The sequence below is a fragment of the Vipera ursinii genome (assembly GCF_947247035.1).
Source record: "Vipera ursinii genome assembly, chromosome: 9".
NCBI classification, from domain to species: Eukaryota; Metazoa; Chordata; class Lepidosauria; order Squamata; family Viperidae; genus Vipera; species Vipera ursinii.
Genome location: NC_139523.1, coordinates 4,551,019 through 4,573,359, shown reverse-complemented (window position 1 = coordinate 4,573,359; position 22,341 = coordinate 4,551,019). Strand labels below are relative to the sequence as shown.

At 45.4% G+C, this 22,341-nt stretch overlaps 1 protein-coding gene across 1 annotated transcript in view; it reads right to left on the bottom strand.

The window, feature by feature from the left end:
* Positions 1-18,670: 18,670 nt before the first annotated feature.
* Positions 18,671-22,341, bottom strand: part of FAM167B (family with sequence similarity 167 member B) — a 99,551-nt gene continuing 95,880 nt past the window's right edge. The window contains exon 3 of the transcript XR_014493354.1: positions 18,671-18,911. The gene's annotated coding sequence lies outside the window, so the exon portion shown is untranslated. The remainder of the gene's footprint in view (positions 18,912-22,341) is intronic.

Below are 22,341 nucleotides of genomic sequence, written 5' to 3'. Positions count from 1 at the left end.
CTGTCTCTGCTGAAGAAATCGTTTGTGAAGCTTAGTTCACAAGACACCCCGTGGTGAATGGAATTGGTTTCTTCTTTCTGCCTGTTGATGTCAATGACCCCAGAAACCACAATTACTGAAATAGCTCTTGGGGTTCTATTTTAACTGAAATAGGGGTGATGTTTTTGCTGCTGCCTTTGGTGACACCTTTGCACCAACTTCATTTTGGCTGATATTTATCCTTGCTTCACAAGAGCCCTCAATCATCTTTGGAGTCTGGGGCTGGCCTGAATTGCTTTCGCCAGGGCCTGTCATCAGAGGTGTCTGCAGGGTCAAAACAACCAAAATGTCAGCTGCAATGATGTAGGTCAATGTTTTTCCATCTTGGCTGTGTGGACTTCCCCAATCTGTATTGACGTATTCCTAGTGTGGATCATGCCAATCTTTGGCGGATACTCCAAGGCATCAGCTACTGGTTCTCATTTCTTTAGGAGCACCCACAGAACTTGACTGGTCAAGCAGAACCCAAAACAGAATCCAGCCAAGAATGCTCTTTTGCCCCAGTTCTAATATGGCTTCCATCAAGTGGACTTGAAGAACTGGATGAAAAACAGGTGCCCAGACTGGACTGTCTATTGAGGGATCAAAAAAAAGTCAATACGATGCCCTTAATTGCACCATTGCAGCTGCCATCTTGACTTTTTTGACAACACATGCCCCCACCACACCAGGTCACGACAACAGGTCGCTGTTGGCCTGATGATGACATTTATAGAGATGGCAGGAACTTCCTGCAGTTTAAGGTGGCAGATGCCAGTCCAATGTGAAAAGGATGCTGGGCCAGGAGGTCACAGCATGTTAAAGGCCTCATTTCTTGGATTTACTGTTACTTGGTTCACTGTCCCAGCTGCTGTATGTATTTACCCCTTTTTTTGGGAGATATTTGTTTTAACGGTTTTAGAATTGTAAATTGCCGAGAGTTACTTGGCTGAGGTGGGCAGTTATAGAAATTAGGAAAAAGGAAGGAAGGAAGGAAGGAAGGAAGGAAGGAAGGAAGGAAGGAAGGGGAAAGAAAGAGAAAAGAAAGAAAGAAAGAAAGAAAGGAAGAAAGGAAGGAAGGAAGGAAGAAAGAAAGAAAGAAAGAAAGAAAGAAAGAAAGAAAGAAAAAGAAAGAAAGAGAAAGGAAGGAAGGAAGGAAGGAAGGAAGGAAGGAAGGAAGGAAGGATGGAACGAAGGAAGAATGGAAAGGGAAAGAAAGAGAAGAAAGAAAGAAAGAAAGAAAGAAAGAAAGAAAGAAAGAAAGAAAGAAAGAAAGAAAGAAAGAGGAAGGAAGGAAGGAAGGAAGGAAGGAAGGAAGAAAGAAAGAAAGAAAGAAAGAAAGAAAGAAAGAAAGAAAGAAAGAAAGAAAGAAAGAAAGACCCATTTCCTGTAGAATCCTAGTGCCATGCACAGAGCATTTCAGACATTGTCTGCTACTAGAACTGCTGCCGCCTGATCATTCCAATCTTTTTTTTATTCCCCTTAATCACCTTCTGTCTGGACTACTACAGTATGGTGGTCTACATGGGGCTGCCCTCAAAGACAATTAATAAACCTTTATTGTCAAAGTACAACATGTGTACATTGAGATTAGCTGAGCCTCCCCCCGTGCTCTCTCCCCCCAACACACAGTGACAACAAACCCTCCATCCTACCACACCATGTGACCCAACTACACCACACACCGGCCTCCCAAGTCTGCATAAGTTCACAGAGATTATATCCCATTTAAAAGCCTAACAGCCCACGGATAAAAGCTGTTTTTCAACCTGTTGGTACGGCTGGCTATACTCCTATACAGTGCTTTTTCTGTAAAAAGGTGCCGGAACTCCGTTCTGACCGTTCTATGACAAAAAAGCCTGGCTCCTATATCTCCTACCGGATGGTAGGAGAGTAAAGAGATACCGTCCAGGGTGTGAATCATCCCTGAGAATCTTCCTCACTCATCCAAGGCAGCGAGCCCTGGCGAGGTCATCCGGTGGTGTCAGGGGACAGCCCACAATGTCTTGTGCTGTGCTCACTACCCTCTGTAATACTTTCCTGTCCGCGGCTGTTAGACCAGCATACCAAACCACAATACCATACGAAAGGACGCTCTCTATGGTAGACCGGTAAAAGAGGGTCATTAGCTGTTGTTCTACCCTGTTCTTCCGCAAGATCCTAAGAAAGTGAAGCCTCTGTTGGGCCTTTCTAGCCACCTGGGTTGTGTTAACTTTCCAGGTCAGATCTTCACAGAGGTAGACTCCCAGAAATTTAAAGGAGGAAACTCACTCCACACAGTCCTCCCCGATGTAAAGTGGGGCAGGTTCCTCCTTTTTTCTCCGAAAGTCTAACACCATCTCTTTCGTCTTGCCAATGTTTAGGTGCAAGTTGTTGTTACTACACCATATGTATAGTTTTTGTACCTCTGCCCTATATGCTGTCTCATCCCCACCTGTAATAAGACCCACCACAGTTGTATCATCTGCGAACTTGATTATCACAGTGGATGGGTCAGATGATACACAATCATAAGTGTATAAAGAGTACAGGTAGGGGCTAAGCACACAGCCCTGTGGCGTGCCAGTGCAAAGCTTCAGGGGGGTGGACAAAGCAGACCCGACCCTCACTGTTTGTAACTGATCCCTAAGAAAGTCTTGAATCCAATCGCAGATGGCGGGGGAGAATTTCAAGTCAGTCAGCTTCTCGATGAGAATGCTCGGCAAAATGGTGTTGAAAGCCGAGCTGTAGTCAACAAAAAGCATCCTGACGTAACTTCCAGGTTTCTCGAGATGACTTGCTACAGAGTGTAAAGCAGTAGCTATGGCATCGTCTGTCGACCTATTTCCCCTGTAGGCAAATTGATGTTTATCAAAGTCCAGTGGGAGGCATGTCCTAAGATGTTGGAGAACCAATCTTTCGAAGCATTTCATGACTACAGACGTTAATGCAATAGGTCTGTAGTCATTCAGGCACTCAACTGCAGTTTTCTTGGGGACTGGGACAATGGTAGCTGCTTTCAAGCACGATGGTACACATGCCGTTTGCAAGGAGATGTTAAAAATCCTTGTCAGGACCCCTGCTAATTGGTCGGCACAATTCCTGACCACTATCTCCAGCACCCCATCTGGGCCTGCGGCTTTGCTGGGATTCACAGCCTTCAATACAGCTCTCACTTGGTGTTCACACAGGGTGAGTGGCTGAGAGTCAGAAGGCCGGCCAGCAAAGGCTACGGGGTCTGGTCTTTTAACCCCGTAGCGGGGTTAAAGTTACAGACTGACACATGTTATGTATGGTTCTTCTCCAGTCTTGTCAGATTGTCCACGGACAACAACAACAAGGGTAATATGACAGCAGTCTTCCAGTACTTAAGGGACTCTCACAGAGAAGAGGGGGTTGACCTATTCTCCAAAGCACCTGAAGGCAGGACAAGAAATAATTGGTGAACACTTATCAAAGAGAGAAGCAACCTAGAACTAAGGAGAAATTTTCTGAGAGTGAGAGTAATTAATCAACAGAACAGTTTACCTCTAGACGTTGTGGGTGTTCCATCACTGGTTTTCAAGAAGAGACTAGACAACCATTTGTCTGAGATGGTATTATAGGGTCTCCTGCTTGAGCAGGAGATCTCCAAAGTCCCTTCCAATTCTGTAATTCTATGTTCTAGCAGGATAAATTTGCTTGACATGATATAAAAGTAAGTAATACAACGATGGCAAGAAAAACAGGAGGAGACATATGAAAAGACACAAGAGTTCACAAGCTGCCTGCTTGCTCAAAATAAGCCATGACTTATGGGTTACTATAAGGGAGGCGGTGGCTCAGTGGGTTAGGACGCTGAGCTTGTCGATCGGAAGGTCGGCAGTTTGGCGGGTCGAATCCCGAGTGCCGCGGAACAGAGTGAGCGCCTGTTACTCGTCCCAGCTTCTGCCAACCCAGCAGTTCGAAAGCACGTAAAAATGCAAGTAGAAAAATAGGGACCGCTCCGGTGGGAAGGTAACAGCGTTCCGTGCGCCTTTGGCGTCTAGTCATGCCGGCCACATGACCACGGAGACGTCCTCGGACAAGCGCTGGCTCTTTGGCTTTGAAACGGAGATGAGCACCGGCCCCTAGAGTCAGAAACAACTAGCGCGCATGTGCGTGGGAACCTTTACCTTTACCTTTATGGGTTACTATAGTGTGCAAACATGGTCATAGACAAATCAACCCCCTTTTCATTTTTCTATGAAACAAATTACTCCGTGAAATACAGTAACTAGTTTTATGGAGCCCTTTCCCTCAACTCATTTTTATGCAGCTTAGTTACAAAGAGTCATTGCCCTTGGCATAAGGCAGATCTGAACAAAATGGTGCAAACGGACATCTGTAAAACAGGAAGAAATAGATCCTGTCCTTTGCAAGACCCCCTTGCCCACAATCGAGAATGCAATGTAGTCTTTGGCAAATGAATTGTCTGGCTGCTTCTCCATCTCCTTGGCCTTTGATAGTATTTCGGGATAGAGGACTCTTATATATGTAAAATTCTTTCTTTCTCTTTCTTTCTTTCTTTCTTTCTTTCTTTCTTTCTTTCTTTCTTTCTTTCTTTCTTTCTTTCTTTCTTCTTTTCTCTGTTTGAAAAGCTTGAGTTCAAAGAATACCGGTATCATGGATTAGGAAAAGGGACTGATTAAATCTTCCAAAGTGGGTTAAGACCAAAGGATGTGTCAGCTCTGGCGTCCTGTGTGAATTTGGAGCTGTGCGTGTGATGTCCAACAACAGGGGAGGGACTCTTTCCCCAAGAGACATGGGCGATCGCCTCCCCTTGCATCCCCCAGAGCACGTGCCAAAAACAGGCCCCATCTGGTGCCTCTGTTGTGCCTGGCGGTTGCAGAGGGGGGCGGTGGGGGGAGGCCCATTGCTATAAATACAGAGGCCGTGCAGCCTGCTGTGACCCTGGGAATGAGATTGCACAGGGAGGAGGAGGAAAAACTCTGTCTGGTGCAGGGAGGGGGGAAGGAGAGGGGAGGGGGAGGGGAAAAATTATTATTCAAGCTATGTAGCCAGCCAAGGTCATACCATTCGCATTCCCAGTGTTCAGAGGGCAGGAAAATGCCCAGCCACAGAGATCTGGGGAGTTCAGCAAGGAAAGCCTGCTTGGGACCTGAGGATGGACAGAGGTACAGCCACAAGCTTTGAAAAAGGGATTGGAGCATTGCAGAAGATAGAGGTAGATGTTTCATCCTCTCCTTTTTCTGTGCTTCTCTCTCTCTGGTTTACTTGGAGGAAGCCAGCTGGTTCTGCTACCCTCTCCAGCGTGCTTGCAAATCTTTATGGCTGATTTTACACAGTGGTGGAGCTCAAACACATCTTATCAGGATAATATGTGAACCAGGAATGTCCATGGGGGGAAGGGGGAAGTGAACATGGCACAGTCAACTGTACAATCACAGCCACCATCCTTTTTGCAGCCCCCCCCCCCCACCCCCTGCCCAGTTGCTCTTTGATTAAGGACCTTCTTCAGAAACCTCTTTTGCTATACATCCATTTCCCTTTTTAAACTAGAACACGGGCCTCTTCTGCAGTAGCCCCTGCTCTGTGGAATTTCCTCCCTCGTAGATTAGACTGGCCCAAACATCCTTGGTCTTTGATAAAATTGGACTGAGTTCTTTAGCGCTGAATGTGCTAAGCGCCCCATTTCCAGGCCAACTGGCCAAGTATCTCAACAGCTATGCATATTTATTTTTGGATATTTTTATTTAGCTTTCTATACCTTTTATTGTTCTAAATGCTTTTTTAAAAAATTGCATATTTTTTGAATTTTAAACCTCCCAGAATCATTGACCGAGAAGGACAGCTATAGAAATTGAATAAGTACCGGTAAATAAAAAAAGATACAAAGTTCCCTGGTGCTGGCTCATCTGTTCCTGTATCCCAGTTCCTACAACATCCAATGTTTGGACAATTCATCAGCAGGACACAAAAGCCACATCCTGGTCTTGGATCCAAACCATATAGCATATGGCACAAGTATATCTAAAAACTGCCAATGTTTTCTGCACCTTCTCGCTTTTATGCAAAATCATGATGGGGAAATGTCAATTGATCCAAGTCAGGATGAGTGCTGGAGATCATTTTCTCATGATGATTGTGCTGTGTAAATAGCTATGACTTGGAAAACAAGAGGATGAAATGGTAAAGAGCATGAATTAATGTAAAAACTACATGTTGCGCGTCGGACTAAGAGAAAATGGAGGAACATCATAGATCTGAATGAAGCCGACCTGATCTTGTAAAGGAAAGATATTTCTAATCTCATCTTAAATGTGAATCCAGCTGATTGACCTTGGGCCAGTCACTTTTGCTCAACTCTAGGAAGCAGGCAATGGCAAAGAACTTCTGAAAAGCCAAAAAAAACTGCAGGGGTAGCGGGCAGAAGTTAACGCTGACTTGAAGGCATCAAGTCCAGAGTATATGAAAAGGAGTCAAAGTGTCAATTTTACTGTTGATTAAACTACTACTAATGAATTTTAAATTAAATTATGAATGGAGTCAAAATATAGGTCAGTCCTGGAGGGGGAAAAAAAGAATAAGAGAACTAAAGTAAAATACAGGAGAATATGAAGTTCTTATGGTCATAGTTTGGCAATTGCACCTGGAAAGCTATTTGGCAGAATTCTGATTGGAAGGGTATAAAATTTGGGAAATGAAATGACATCTTATAGTGGGCAAGAGGGGAGCAGACCAGATTTTTTTTTTCAGCACAGCCTTGAGAAATATATGAATATGAGAAAGACCATTTACTATATGCTGGTGGATTTAGAAGAAGCATTTGATGAAGTGAATCACAATGACTTATGGAATGTTTGACGCAAATATGAAGTTGAAGGTTGGTTGCCTAACGTGATAAGAGTAATAAATGATGGAATTAAAGTACGTCTGAGCATAAAAGGCATGCTTGTAGAATAGATCAACCCTGAGTAGGGTATAAGACAAGGATGTTTGATACCGTATTTATGGACAAAAGCATAAGGAATGCCTGCAACGTTAGAGGCCGATTAGTGGAGAAATGAATATACATGTAGTCTTGCAGGCAGATGATACCATGTTATTGATTTAAATCCCAAATTATACGCAGCAAATGTTGAACAGATAGTATGAGTCAGAGTAAAGATCTGAAAATTAATGCATCAGATCAAGCTAATTGTGTTTAGTAGGGAAAATGAAATGCATTGTCATTTGTTCTTTAAAACTGTCGCTTCTCTCGTTTCAAGATTTCATCAAATCTGTCCACCTTTATTTTCATTCTTCCAAGAAAGTATGGAGTTATATAGTGAAGTGTGTTAGTATAATCTGCCCTTTCTTTTTCATTTCTTGTGCCTTTCATTGGTTTGGCTTGCAGGTAGTCTTCAACTTATTAACAGATCTCTTAGTGACCATTCCAGTTATGATGGACCACCAAAAAAGCTACTTATGATCCAATTTCAAAGTTCTGATATCACCACCCCCTCCTGCACAATTGGGCACTTGGCAACTGGCCCACATTTACAGCAGTTTGCAGCACTTTGTGGTCCTGTGTCTATGATTTATTATGGTCTTGCTAGAAACCTGTGTTTACTTCCGTTTTCAGTCTAAAACCAACTCATTGTGAGAAATGGGTTCGCTTAACAGCTGTGGTATTCACTTAATGACCATCACAAAAATGTTGCAAAATTGAGTCAGTCTCATGATGAGCTGCTTTACAACCATCATGACTTACAACCATAATTGACAGGCTCAATTACTGTCATAAGTCGACAACTACCTGTACTCTTTTTAACTTCTTTTTTTTCCCCACTCTGCACAGTGTTATCGAAAAAGGGGACAATGAGCTGGACAAATATGTCTGATGGGTTGCTAAGCTCACCTACAGACCATCTTCTCAGTCTCCTTCTGGCAAGGAACATCATCAGCTATGACTCTGCTGAAGATTTCTTTGGTCAGAGCAAAAAATTTGTTCTCCTTCCATCCTCTGTAATGGTTAACCCACAGAACAATCCACTGCTTAAAAGGAGACATAGATAACATTGTTATATGCTGCAGAAAAGCAAGGAGGTGACCCTGCAGAACCATTGGAGATTTACTGGGGCAAGCATGATGACTTTAACCCTTGGCCAGGCAGCCCAGATGAAGGAAGAAACAGCAGAAGCTTGCCCAAAAGCATAGACAGCATCTGCACCCCACTTGATCTGTTGGACTTCAACACCTTAATTCCAGCATCCCATCTGGGAAATATGGAAGTTGAAATCCAACAGAATTGGAGGGTGTCAGTTTGGGAAAATCAGAGAAGACCAATCTTAGTCCCTTAGTTTCAGGAGTCTCCTTTTGAAGCTCCCCATGCAGCAACATGCTTTGCAGAAAAAAATGGGGGTTGATGAAGTTCACCAGGAAAACCTTGAACTCAATCAATCTCACAGGGCTATTCTAAGGAGGAATAGCAGGGAGGGTGTCCCTCCAGCAGAACTCTTTGGAGGATTGCGTGTTTGAGCACTACAGATGATGAATAATGTTTATTCCGTTTGGATGATTTTTCTGAAAACGAATGAGATATATTCAGAGTCAAGCAGAAATCTGTCACTGGCAGCCCACAACTTTATGTTAGATCTGACCAGCAAGGCAAAGGTTATTTGTCAAGCCTAAGCATAACTTGTATAGGAGGACTATAAGAATCTGAGGATGATAGACTAGATGGGGAATTTGAAAAACACCCCAGAAGCTGGCAGTGGCAAATTCTTTTCCATATTACCAATAAAAAATAATATTTGTAACTCAGGGTCGGACTGTGGAGCCCTTGGTGCTCTCTGAGCTTGGTGGTTTCCTTGCAGATGTTGCATTACCCAACTAGGAAAGATCTTCAGCCAGATGTTACTTAGATGGATAATGAAATATCTGGAAGAAAACAACCAAGCCAGTGAGCACCAAGGACCCCACCATCCATGCTGTTGCCTAACGTGAGAGCTGATTCTTCCACTATCTATGAAAAACAATCTTACAGCAGTCTAACCCTTTTAGTAAAATTTGTTGTTGGATCAACAATGGTTAGGTGGAGACAGACCAGCCCACTCAAAGGTGATCAATCAGTCTGTTAGGAAGAGCAGGAAGAAAAAAAACCCTTCAGCATAAGAGGATCTGAGCAGGATTTCACTACAGAGTTCATTTCACCCAGCTGGGGGAGCTTCCTACTTTCTTCAGTAAATGGACCTTATTGGTGGATCCTGGAGATCTTTTCAGCTTTTCTAAGTGGTCCACCAAGAAAACTACCTGGATGTGTGCATGGACATAGGAGGAGTCAAGCTTAGCCAAAGAAATCTGTTATGCCACCTGGGGAATAGCACCTGGCCAATTTTAGCTGATCTCAGAAAGCTCAACAGACCACATGGGAGATCATCCTGGCCAAGGAAATCGCCAAGCACAAGGCTAGGTTGGGAAGCAGGAAAACAAGAGCTAATCGCTTCCATTTGTGGCTGAGAAAACATGATGGATGTTTCCAGGAAGACACCAAGACAGGTGCTTGAGGGAGGCTTTCCAGTTTCTTAGGAGCTGTCACTCCTTGATGCACTACAGGTAGGTGGGCTGGGTTTCTGAAACCCCCTGAAGGTCACCCTTGGCATCCTGTTCAGTCCCAGATGTCAAACCCTTGAGCATGGGGTGGAGCAGCAGGGTGGGGGTGACTGGCCATCCAGCTGATTCAAAACCCAGAGGAGATAGGCGGTCATCCCTCCATCTTGAAAGAGGGAGACCCTGGGTGTGCTGCCTTCAAAGCTGCTGAGAAGTCCACCCAGCCAGGCAAGAATGGAGCTTAGGTGGCTACAAGCCCAATTTGAATCTGAGGGCTGCTGATCAGCCATGATGCTGTAACAGGAAATGAAGGCTTCAAAGAGAAGGCATTGCTAACTCCTTGTTGATTCTGCCCCCCCCTCCAATAAACAAGAGAGATAAACTGCCAGCAGGCTGATAGGTATTGTGGTTTGGAGGACTCCCTTTCAAAAGAAATGTCCGAATTTACTAGACTGAGAGATGTGTGTGTTTGTGTATGAGCAAAATAGAAGGAGGCTATGTGTGCAAGTAAGGATATGAATAAGCGACAGAAGGAAGGCACTGCTGGGTCAGAAATAAAGATAGGTTTGTCAGCAAGCAAGCACCTGGGGAAAAAACCAGAACAACGGAGGTTGATGAAGACATTTGTGAATTAGAAGCAACTTCTGCAGAGATGCTCAGGAGATTTTTACATAGCTAAGTTTAGCCTGTTGCAAGATTTTAACAAAGCTCCCTGCAAAGCAGGAGACATCTGGTGAGCTTAACAACAAAAGAGCATTGCGTCCCCTGCAAGGCCCACAAAATCCTCAGCCATTTCAGATGCGCAGTTTAGCCAAGGGATCCATTGTGAACCCGGGTCGCCCAGCTGTCTCTGTGCCCAGCCACTTTATCCTTGGTGCCATTTGCATACGTCAATGAGTGTTGGTGTGTATGTATGAGAGAGAGAGGGAGGAGGGATATGAAAGGGTAGGGCCTATGGGGGGGAGAGGAGGCCTTGGCAGTGTGCATACATCCTCATATGTGAGCAAAGGAGGGAAGCCCCGCGGAATGCCAGTGTGGAGGAGGGATTTACAAGCTGAGGCAGGCATGTAAGGGAATGTGTGCCCGAGGGAGGCGGTCGGTGTGAGAGAGACAGAGCCCTCACAGGCTGGCTGCTTTGTTGCAGGCTCTTCCCCCAGAAGAAGAAGGTTAGTGGGTCACTGGAGTGCTGCAGGCTTCCTCTTCAGCTGAGCTGCTTTGCTGCCAAAGCCTCCCAATGCCAGGCGGCCTTTCCCACCAGCAGACGCAGCCGGCAGGGAGGAGGGGCAGGCAGGCAGGCAGGCAGGCAGGCAGGCGGGGCCGGAAGGAAGCAAGGCAGGGACTGGGAGCAGGGAGAAGTATCAGCTGCCTCCCCCCAAATCTCTTCCAGGCAGGCAAAGCTGAGTAGCTTCTCTTCCATTTTCCAGGAGTCCCAGCAGGAAGCAAGGAAAACTGCCCCTGGGCAGATTAAAAGAGTGCAATTAACTCTTTTCTTTGAGGGATTCTGGGTTTGCAAGGGATGGTGGGGAGGGGGGTTCAGAGCCCTGGAAGATGTATAACTCAGCTGCACTTCCATAAGGGAGGAGCAAGAACAAGACTCGATCATAGGCACCCCATCCCCTGAAAAGTGAGGTCACAGGTGTGCGCAGAGTGCTCACCCAGGCAAATTATACACCTGAGTGCTGCCCCCTTTCCAGCAGGAAGACGGGAAGTACTTAGTTATCTCCGCTTGTACAAATATCTGCTTGCAGATATATGTATAGTAATTAGTACGCAAAACGAGGGTGTCCCCTGGCACTCAGCTGCACAATAATCACAACAACAAAGCCGACACTTCCTGGGCAAAGTGTCCTATTTTTTTTAAGTAGCAGGTTCACGCTTTGAATCAGGAATGTTGCAAAGAAGGGGAATGCCAGTGGCAACCTGTACATAAAGTAACACTCCCATGTAATCAGGGTCAGAGTCATCCCAGGTACCTGGACACAGCACACACTGGACAGGCTGAACTGCCCTTGGCAGCACAAGGGACCAGAAATTCACTGGGGATTTGAAAATACGAACAGATTAGTGCAGAGAAAACAGAGGCCTTCCAGATGTGCTGAGACCATGAGCTTCAAACTGAGGTCTTCAGACACATCTGGAGCCCCAACACATCTGCTGGCAGCTTCTTTGGCGCTTGCCAAGTTTCCAGCCCCTCCAGATTTTTTATCATTTCAGTTTCACATACAAGGATATCTAGAAAAGTATCTCTGCTCTCTATTTATCTTGCATCACCTTGGAATTCCTGAAGTTGATTAAAACTGAATTTTTCCATTGAATGTTTGGAGATGAGTTGAGTGCCGCCATCTTCTCTTTTTATTTCCAAATTAATTGTTTGGGTTTGTAACTTAGCTGCGTAATTTAATTATTGGTGCTGGTAGTGACGATTTTATATTTTCTGTAAATATTCATTCCTTTTTTTTTTCCGCCAATGTTTTAAACGTATGGCTGTTTATCTGTAGAGTTGTAAACCGCTGTAAGTCCTCCTTAATTCATCATTGTATATAAACAAATGCATACATACATACACACATACTGAGAAACTGGCAAAATGCAAAATAGCAGTGTGCCTTCTTTTCTGCATTTGGGATATGCATCCAGGAAGCAATTATTTCTGAAAAGGATTATGTTTTGTTCCTGAAACTCAGTCATCCTTTTGCCTTACATTTCATTCCTTGAGAAGGTTTTTTTTTTAATCCCATTTATATCCCGCCCTTCTCCGAAGAAGACTCAGGGCAGCTTACAATTTAAGCACAAACCAATGTGCTTAGCAGTAGCCTTCATTCTATGTATATGCCTGCTTATTAGGGCTTTCGCCCCCCCCCAAGCGGCATTATTACAAAGTCAGCTTATTGCCCCCAACAATCTGGGTCCTCATTTTACCTACCTGGGAAGGATGGAAGGCTGAGTCAACCTTGAGCCTGGTGGGATGCGAACCTGCACTAATTGCAGCCAGCTGGTGTTACTTAAGGAGGCATTAGCCCACTGCTCCACCAAGGCTCCTTGGTGTTCTGTGTCTGGTTATGTGTTTAGCATGGATGCAGTTTTGTAATGACAGAAGTATAATATTACTTGTTTAAAATTCCACATCAACCAGGGGTCCCCAACCTTTTGGGCACCAGGGACCGGTTCCATGGAGAAAGGTTTTTCCACAGACCGGAGGTGCGTGGCTTTATGTGCTGCCTGAATCCCACGGATGTGGCTTTGCTTGTTTGTGTGAACCAGTTGCTGGCATGCTGCGGCCCAGTACCGGTCAACAGACCAGGGGTTGGGGACCCCTGTTCTAAACAATCTAAGTTCTAATTCTATCTAAAATCTAATTCTAAGCAATGAAGACATCTTCTGACTGTTTTGACACTTCATATTTTCAGTCTGTGTACCTCAAACTCATTTTGAGTGGGCGGTCTATAAATGTGACTAATAAATAAATGAACAGAGAGCCTCAGAGGTAACAATGAAAGAAATCCATTTATTTATGCAGCCTGATCAGTGAAGCTAAATATAGGAGAGGGAGGGAGGGAGGGAGGGAGGGAAGGAAGGAAGGAAGGAAGGAAGGAAGGAAGGAAGGAAGGAAGGAAGGAAGGAAGGAAGGAAGGAAGGGAAATATTGCCTTTAAAAGCAATACCTTGACATTACAGTTTCCAAACATTTTTCCTGAGATGGGGGCTACATCACTTGATGCCCCTGGTATCCTGGGCTACCTGCAGAGTTACTTGTGATCTCAGCTTCACCTCCTCCTGAATGACCCTCCGGAAACAGCCCTCAATGAGATACAGGTTTTAGTGTTTTGGGCTCCTGGGGCAGCAGATAATCAACTTTACTTTGAAGGAACCTCTTGAGGGATGGGTCCTTGCCAGTCACACAAGCCCCTTGCCACTGATATCCTCAATCCACACATGATGTTAGTGACACACTTTCTCCATTTTCAATTTCAGAGTGAGACCCTGAGGAGTAATAGAAAGGTCCACGGTGTGTGTGTGGGGGAGGTGTGTATAAAAGTCAAGATGTCAGCCATGAACTGCCTTGCGGGCTGTAATTGTGCAGTCATGGCTGCCATCTTGACTTTCTAACAGCCCCCTGTGGATGTCCCTGCATCTGAGCTGTCCATAAACCTCCACAGCTGCTCCCCAGTCCACAGTGTCCCCCAACATGTGGCCCCCAGGTTGGCTGCCCAGCGGCATAGCTCCTTTGGCCCAATAAATATGCTTTACCCTCACCCCACCCAGTGATGGCCTCCCATTTCGGAAGCTTTGCAGGTTTTCCACATAATCCCCAAGACAGGCCATCCTGGTGAATTCCCTGGGATGGGAGAACCATGGTAAGGATCAGGCCCTGCCTTTCTTCCATTGGAGTTCTTGGCTGGGTCTTCTTTCTTCCAGTTGGGCCAAGGCAGAAAAGCAGCAGCAGCAGATGATGATGATGATAAAAGAGTGCTGAGGGTTAAAAGTTAGCTGCACAGACAATGTGATGCTGTCACAGCAGCCGATGCGCTCAAGCATTTAAGCAAACAAGCTGGACCTTTGTGGCCCTAATAAAAGGAACAAAGAGACGCAGCTCGCCAGACCTCAGTGGTCTAGAGGCTATTTTCCTTCTCTTCCACCTCTCCAAGAAACTTGCTGGCTACCAGCATTTCCCTTTCCCACTTTCAGCAGTTTGCTAGTTCTCCTCCACCATCCCATCGCCTTTTGCCCAGTTCCCCACCTACCACTTTGAAGGATGGGTGCCTTTGGGGGACGGGTACCAACAGCCACAGCAGTTTCAAAGTAAAGCTCAACAAGGAGAGGGTTTCTTAACCTGGGCAACTTTAATGTGTGGTCTTCAACTCTCAGCGTGCTGGCTGGGGAATTCTGGGAGTTGAAGCCCATGCATGTTGAAGTTCCTGAGGCTAAGAAACATTGATCTAAACTTTGCACCCTCTAACGCAGTGCTTCTCAACCTTGGAACGTTAAGATGGGTGGACTTCAACTCCCAGAATCCTCCAGCTAGTATGGCTTGGCTAGGGAATTCTGGGAGCTAAATTTCACACATCTTAAAAGTTGTTGAGATTGAGAAGCACTGTTCTAGAGCACGGATGTCAAACTGGCCACATCACGTGACATGTCACGACGTATCGCAACTTTTTTCGCATTGCCAGAGCTGGGGTGGGTGTGGCCTCCGCAAAATGCCACTGGCCTGCAGGCTGGCGGTTTGACACCCCTGTTCTAGAGGAAGCTTGTCGATTTATAAAAATGGCTCCACACATGAGAAGCTGCCCTTTCTGAGGACAGGGAGTTGTTCTGGATGAGAGAAGCCTGCCCCTTTTGTACGTAGGTAATCCTGATGTTCCACCCACTGTCTTGCAGATTTTGACTCACCTGCATGGATCCCCCTGTATCAGTTCACCCATGATGCCCATAAAGCCCATATCCTTCTGGAATATCATCCCTCTAGAAATTAGAATGGCCTCCACTCCAACACTGTTTCAGAAGGCCCTGAAGACGTGGTTCTGCCAGCGAGCCGGAGGAACCCAGAGCGGGATGGAGACCATTAAATGTCTGGTATGAGTGTGTGTTGTCAGTGGGGTGGGGGTTAATTATTTTATTATTTTGTCTTTTATTATTTTTATTTCGTTGATATTGTGCTTTCATATCCTGTAAGCCACCTTGAGGTGCCAGGTGCAAGTAGGCAGCGATATAAATATTCTAAATATGAGGCCCACTTGATTTCTCTGCATTTGAGAAGAGGTCATTAAGTATTTAGTATTTAGTATTTCCTTCCAAAATAGTACTTCTGACCCTTGGCCACTTTAAGAGGTGTAGACTTCAAGTCCCAGAATTCCTCAGCCAGTATGGCTGGCTGGGGAATTCTGGGAATTGAGGTCCACATGTCTTAAAAGTGGCCAAGGTTGAAAAACACCAATCTAGAGTCACAGCTGCTGTCTCCATCTTCTTCTGCACATGAATGTTGTACTAGATGCCTTTCGACAATATTGATTACTTCGTACAGGTTTGGTTTCTGGTGGGGTTTTTTTTCACTCTCAGAGAGGCTGCCCCCCACAATTTATCCCGAGCCCAGGGGTCTTATTTTCCTGCACCAGTGGTCTCATCAGTTTTGCCAAGGGAATAGATGCTGATGGTGAAACCTTCCTCATTTTGGAGGGAGCTCTGGTCTTAGCAGACCGAAATCTGGAGCTAGCTAACCTCTCACCCCTAACGTGTAACTTGCACTCTTCCAGCTGCTACTACTGGATATGGAGAGAGGAGAAAGGAAAGAACAGGCTCTGCTTGGTTTCAGGAGCATCATTCTGAGAGCACCTTGTAGGACAACCCTTCAGAGGGCTTCCTTGGGGGGCTGGCCTGATCCCAAAATAGCTGCCAGGTCACCAGTCATAAGTGTGTTTACCAAGAGGCATCCTACAGAAGACGTTGTCTAGTAACCTTTCCAGCATTACAGGATGCTCCCCCCCATCCTTTCCAGCTTATCTTTATTGATTTCTTTGCGGAAGACATGTTCAGACGAAGAGTCAGTTGCCTAGCATTCTGTTTTAAGCACACTCGGGAATCCATGGGGCCCCCAGAAACCTTCTAAGGCGGGGGGGGGGGGAGAGAGTAGACCCTTCACTTTGCAAAAACGTTAATTGAGACTTAATGTTAAATGTTAATTGAGACTTAAATTCAAATTATCTTTGTGAGCAAGTTTTCAAAAGACACTGGCGGGTCACCAAGGACATGATTCCCAGGCATAGTAGCGGCCAGGGTTGTCATACTGCAGATGGGAAGTTGAAAAAAAAGAAATAAGTGGAATTTAATTTAATTTAATTTAATTTATTGAATTTATATACCGCCCTTTCCCGAAGGACTCAGGGCGGTTTACAGGGTATAATTTTAAAACATTAATACAAAAATTAAGACCAATTTAAAAAAGATTAAACTAAGTCCCTGCAACATGTAAAACCCCAGTTAAAACCCAATTAACCATCTTAGACCTGATAAAAAAAGAAGATGGCTTCTGAAACTCAGCTTTGATACTGGTGGCTTTGATTACCTTTTTTGTGCCAAAGCCTTTCACTTGGTCTCCTAAATGACATCCATTTTGCCTGAAGTTATGGATGGCAACATAACTTACTTCCTTCGTCAACTTTGCTCTTTTTCTTCCGTCTTTGGCCATCCCAGGGTATGAACAGCAGCTGTTACCATAGCTAGAGTCACGCATGTCTTCTTGGCCAAGATGGCTGTGTCATTGACGTTGGCAGAACTGGCTGGGAATGGCGGTGTGTGCGTGCAAAAAGAGAGGGGTCTGGGATTAATATAGCCATGGTGGCTTTGGGTTTCATTAGCAGAGCTGCAGCAAAGTTTGCCGTGAAACTCAAGAACGGCCAAGCCGGGGGAGGGAGTGGGTGGGATGGAGAGGGGAGGGGCTAAAAGATTCCTTAAAGCAAATTGGGAGCCAAGCTCTGAAAACCAGGGAATTTCCAATCCACCACTGCTACACTTCACATGGGCAATATTATGGAGGGGCCTCTATGGAGGAATGGAGTTTTGCAGGTGTAAAATTTCAGGCATTTCAGTTTTAAGGTTTTTCTCTCCTGGAGATGTGAAGTGGTCTTCAAGAAGTCAAAGACTGAACGGTGGAAAAATAATTCTTCCTCACAACACAAGGAGAAGTAGCAGCTAGAAGTGAAAAATGCAGCACAACAGTCAAAATATTTAGCTGATCTCTTTCGACGACGGCCATGTTAGGGCTGCACATTCAGTGCCACTTCTGAAGGCTTGTCTAATTGGAAGGTCTCTGCCATCTCATGGAGGGTCAGTCAAGCCAGGCTGGCCTCTGGAGGGAGTGTCACAACTGAAAGGCATCAACCCCAGAAAAAGGCTGGTTCCTTCTCCCAGTGAGATCTATTCCAAGCAGGGGTGTCTGCAGAGAAGGGTAAAAAAAGTCAAGACGGCAGTCACAACCAGGCAAACAAATACCCTTTCTTTCTTTTTACAATGTGACGTCTAAAAAAGCATTGGAAAATCCTGAGCAGATGGCTTGAAAACTCTCCTTTGAATCATCACACGGGATTGAAATTTATTTCAAAAGACACTTTTTTTTTCAAAATGGAAAGGAAGATGTGTAATATAGGTGGAGCTCTCTTCACATTTCTTCCAAGGCTGACACAGCCCTCTTGAGAGATGCCCACTTGAGGAGAGCGAGGCACGTCATCCTCATCCCACACCAGCCCACCCTCAGAGCTGCCACCCTCACTGCCACTCTCCCTTTGCTGCAAGAGCCAGAAGGCCGTGGCAAGGCTCAGCCAAGGGCAAAGCCTCTTGAGACCAGCCTAGGAATGTTGCCCCCAAATTTTGGCATCAGACTGCTGGTACTCAGGACCATGGATATTTTGGCAGCTGGAGCTCAGGGCTCCCTGTCCTCTGCGCCCAAATGCCAGGCCTTCCCCAATTCTTGGGGGGCACCAAAAGCTGTAGGGAGGGAAAGCCGTAAAGATGTTTGCAGAGTTGTGGTCAAAACAGTCAAGATGGTGGCTGCAGTGGTGCCATCAGAGGTCCCACCTCCAACTTTTTGTGTGTCTCACATTTGCCATCTTGATGGATCTACAAGCCCGACAGAGTAACAATGGCACCATTGCAGCCACCATCTTGACTTTCCTTCCCCTACCTTCAGAGCACCCTCGAGAGACAAGTCTTGCTGGTGCTAGCAAAAGCTTTTCTGCTATCAGGTCTCCATCGGAGAAATTCGCAGCTCAGGAACTCTTCTTCACCCGCTTCCACTCTTGCCTCTGCTGCTCCTGGCACCCAGGGCTGAGACAAGGAGAAAGGAGAAGGACTTTTCAGTGGCATTTCTCCTGGGAGGAAAATGGCATGTTTTCCAAGCGCATTTCCCTTTGAAGCTGGGCAGATCCATCTGAAGAGACCTCCCCGTGGAACAGCTGCCCAGTTCCCCATGATTCGGCGTGGCAGCATCAAAAGGGGGCCTGATTTAAAGAGATGTTTGACTGCAACAGTGTGTGTGTGTGAGAGAGAGAGAGAGAGAGACAGAGAGACACAGAGAGACACAGAGACCCTTGACAAATTTTTTATTTATTTTATTTATTTATTTTAATTCCATTTATATCCCGCCCTTCTCCGAAGACTCAGGGCGGCTTACAAGCTTAGCAGTAGCCTTCATTCTATGTATATGCCTGCTTATTAGGGCTTTCACACACACACACCCAAGCGGCATTATTACAAAGTCAGCTTAATTGCCCCCAACAATCTGGGTCCTCATTTTACCTACCTCGGAAGGATGGAAGGCTGAGTCAACCTTGAGCCTGGTGGGACTCGAACCTGCACTAATTGCAGGCAGCTGGTGTTACTTAAGGAGGCATTAGCCCACTGCTCCACCAAGGCTCTTTTGTGAGGTGCTTGATGCTGAGTTTGGTTGTTTTCTTGCAGAAGCTTCATTACCCCACTAGATAAAATCAGTGCTAGAAAGGAAAAGCACAAACCCCATTCCCTTCTAGCTCTGATGATGTTACCTAGCAATAGCAATGGCACTTATATACCGTCCCATGTGCTTTCCAGCCCTCTCTAAGCAGTTTACAATCCCAACAATCCGAATCCTCATGTTATCGAGCTCGGAAGGATGGAAGGCTGAGTCAACCTTGAGCTGGTCAGAATTGAACTCCTGGCTGTGAGCACAGTTAACCTGCAGTGCTGCATTCTCACCACTGCGTTACCACAGCTATCGCATCTGCAAGAAAGCCTGCTCAAGAGAGTACCAAGGGCCCCACAATTCAACCCTGAACTACACATTTTCTCTTCTATTGGTGATAAATGTCTGTAGTCTGTTGGCACACCACTGACTGACATCAAGGTGACATGTGTCAGGAGTAATCCCAAATGTACTTCTAGGCATGTTTAAAACACATTCTGGAGCAATGTTTTTGAACTAGGGAATTCTGGGAGTTGAAGTCCATACCTCTTAAAGTGACCAAAGTTCAGAAAGACTATTTTGGAAGGACATACTGGCTTAATGACCTCTTCTCAAATGCAGAGAAATTGAGTGGCCTCATATGAGCTTCATGGTTGAATCAATACAGGGGAATCTATGCAGATGAGTGAAAATCTGCAAGACAGTGGGTGGACCGTCAGGATCACGCATGTGCCAAAGGGGCCGGCTTCTCTTATGATGCCCCGCCTACCACCTTGTGGATTCTGAGCCCCTTTCTGATGGGCAGCCCCCACAGACAAGCCCTTTTTCCAAGGCATCCTGGCAGGGAAACTGAAGTCATCCCTGGATGTGTTTGTTGTGCTTTTTTGCAGAGTGTCATGCCAAGCCCTCTTCTCCTCCTCCTTTGAATCACCTCGCCCTTGAAACTTATCTTTCCTCAAATGAAATCTTGTTTCACACTTCTATCTCCCAAACCAGAGCAGAGTTAATATTATCTTCCAAGCTGTATGGGTGGGAAAAAACTCACGGGTGAGAGAAGCGTGTTGGGAAACAGCACCTTTGTTGTCCTGAAAAGCAAATCTGGCCTAGTGCTTTGGGCTTTGACACAAACAATGAGATTATTAACCCCACAAGTCGAAATATATTACCTGAAGGTGACAGCCTCTGAATGAAATGCGGGGCTGCTTCTCATGAGGCAGCAGGAAGCTTTCAAAGTGACTCAGGCAATGATCTACTATTTTACCTGCCTCATCGCCTTAAAACGGATCACTCTAAACTAGGTTAATCCCCAGCCCATAATTGCATGGCGCAATTGTTAGGGGGAGTGAAGCAAACTGCTTGCTAAATTAGGAACCTGCTTGAGACACTTTTTCATTCCTTGAATTGGCCAAGACAGGCTGCCTTGGGAAGAGGCATTGTTTATGCAGGAATCTTCTGGCAGAGGAACTCAACGTGATGCCCAAATCTCTTGCACATCTGTAGAAGCATTTCTGGTGCCTCCCAGTCTCCACCTAATTTAAATGTCTAGATATTTATTTTATTTTATTTTTATTTAAAAAAAACTCAAGCATTAAAGAAGAAGCTGCCGGGCTGAAAAGGGAAGCATCAGTTTTCAGCATAATCTTTATTTCCAAGAACATTATTCTTAGAAACTAACAAACCACAGCACAGGACTTTCTGGAGAAATCAGCCTCGCTGTTCAGAAAAACCTGGCAAGAAACATCTTAGAAGGGGCAAAAAAAAAGATGGAATGAATCCAGGGGTGTCCACAGGGTGTGGCCAAAAAAGCCAAGATAATGGTGCAGTTGAAGCACCATCTGTTCTTTATGTGCACATTTTATTTGTTTATTAAATTTCCACACCACCCATCTCACTTAAAGAACACTTAAAGGCAGTTTACAAGAGGGTAATAAAGCAATGGAAACACCTGACTAAAGTCACAGATGAAAAACATGTTGAAACTTAAAGAGTTAGAAGTCAGCACCAAAATTAAAAGTTCTGAAAGTTAAAAATGGTAACTAGGCAGGGGGAGTGCCCTCAAGCTACCAGCCATCCCCAGGGTAGCATCACACTCTTCCACCCCATGCAAATTGGCAGAGCTAGATCTCAACCACCTTCCAGAAAGCCAGAAGACGGGGAGCTCACCTCATCTCTGGAAGTAAGGTGTTCCAAAGGGCAACAGCAGAGAAGGCCTTCCTCCTAGACCATGGGTAGGCAACTGTGGATCTTTTTTTTTTAATCCCATTTATATCCCGCCCTTCTCCAAAGACTCAGGGCGGCTTACAATTTAAGCACAAACCAATGTGCTTAGCAATAGCCTTCATTCTATGTATATGTCTGCTTATTAGGGCTTTCTCCCCCCCCCCCAAGCGGCATTTTTACAAAGTCAGATTATTTCCCCCAACAATCTGGGTCCTCGTTTTACCTACCTCGGAAGGATGGAAGGCTGAGTCAACCTTGAGCCTGGTGGGATGCGAACCTGCACTAATTGCAGGCAGCTGCTGTTACTTAAGGAAGCATTAGCCCACTGCTCCACCAAGGCATGGCTGGCTCAGGAATTCTGGGAGTTGAAGTCCACGAGTCATAAAAGAGCCACGGTTGCCTACCCCTGTCTAGACCAATAAACAGAAACGTTGACTTGTGTTGTTGTTGTTTTTTACCAAATCTTGCAGATACCTGGATGAAAGTAAGTCTTGGAAGGCAGCTCTTAAGGGGTGGACATTTGTCATCTGCACATTCTAACATCTTAAGATTGACCTTGGTCAATCAGATCTCCAATTTAAGGCTGAAAGCCCAGCCTCGTCCTTCAAAAACCCATTTCAAGGATGCAGGGAGTTGCAATCTAGAGACCTAAGCTGGGGACAGTTTCTCGGAGATCAAAGTACAGCCAAGGTTCAACCATGGGCTTGTCAAATCATAACTGGTGCACTGTTCGTAAGTCCAGATCAGACTAAGCAAAATGGTCTGGGGTTTCTGGAAGCCAGCTTGATTCAGCTAATGGAGAAGCAGTCCAAAAAAGCGGATACTGGTAAGGTCTGTATAATGCATGTTTAGAGGCTGTGTTTTCATGGAGACAGTTTCCACAGTGGCAATATTTGGTTCTGACTTGTTTTAAAAATGGGAGGCTTTCATCTCCCCATTTTTTTCACTAATCTTAGCTATTCTCACCCATTTTTATAGTGGCCTAAGTTCACCTTGCAACAAAAATCGGTTGGGCGTGTTCAGAGCAGGTGTCAAAAGAAGCCAGGTGGCAGGCATGACCACATGATAAAAGTCCACACAGCTCACCCAGGGACACCAGGGGGTGGGCCCAATTCAGGCAGA